General features: G+C 46.2%; 1 protein-coding gene across 5 annotated transcripts in view; it reads left to right on the top strand.

Annotated features, from left to right (window-relative positions):
• EPB42 (erythrocyte membrane protein band 4.2) overlaps window positions 1-1,004 on the top strand; it is a 21,926-nt gene that overhangs the window by 14,647 nt on the left and 6,275 nt on the right. The window lies entirely within an intron of this gene.

Below are 1,004 nucleotides of genomic sequence, written 5' to 3' on the forward strand. Positions count from 1 at the left end.
TGTCCTCAAATGTTCCAACAATCAGAATCACCTAGGGAAATTTGATGTCAGCCTGCACCCCAGACCAATTAAATCAGAAATTCCATGGTTGGAGCCAAACATTAAAAAAAAAAATTGTAATTCCTTGGGTGATTTCAATGTGCAGGCATCTACATTATTGCAACAGTCTCCTAATCACCACCCCACTCTCCACTCTGTCACGTTCCCCTTCTAAGGGGGTGGGGAAGGGAGCAGAGAAGTGGGGGGCGGGGGGGGGAGGTGTGAGAGCTGGACGAGGCCAGATCATGCAGGAGTTTGTAGGTCATGCTAAGCAGTTGAGTTTTGTTCTCTGCACAATGGGGAACCAGGGTCAATATGATTAGAAATTCATTCTTAAAAAAGAACTTTTGGGAGAATGGAATGGAAGGGGTCATATTAGAATCGTGGTTCTCAATCGTGGATGCACCTGGGGAACTGTAAAAATACTGATACCTGGGCCTCACCCCCGAGTCGGATAAAACTGATGTGAGGTATGGCCTGGCATTGGGATTGTTTCCTAAAGCTCCCCATATCATTCTAATGTGCATCCATTGTTGAGAAGCACTGGATTAGAAGTGAAAAGGTTTTTGTGATAATCAAGAAATGAAGAACAAACTAAACTATCAGCACTTCAAATGAAAACATATTAAGGACGCTATAGATTGGACTTGTGAATATGTGTATGTATGTGTATGTGTGTGGGGAGGGGGTGGGGGTGCTTCCAGTTGGGGTGAGCCTCTACAATAGGGAAAATGGGGAAGGAAAGGTTTGGGGGGAAAGATGATGGGTTCTGTTTGTGGCATGTTGGGTCTGAAAGCCCGTGAGATGGCCAGTAGGCAGCAGGAAACCCATACCGGGTATTCAAGATAAAGGTCTGGGTTGGAGACCAGATCGTGGCATTAGTGAGCTCAAGGGTGCATGGAGGACTGTGAGAAGAAGAGAGGGTGAGGAGGAAACACAGGCAACATCAGCATTAGGGGGCAGTT

This window comes from Myotis davidii, unplaced genomic scaffold (genome assembly GCF_000327345.1).
Source record: "Myotis davidii unplaced genomic scaffold, ASM32734v1 scaffold46, whole genome shotgun sequence".
Taxonomy (NCBI): Eukaryota; Metazoa; Chordata; class Mammalia; order Chiroptera; family Vespertilionidae; genus Myotis; species Myotis davidii.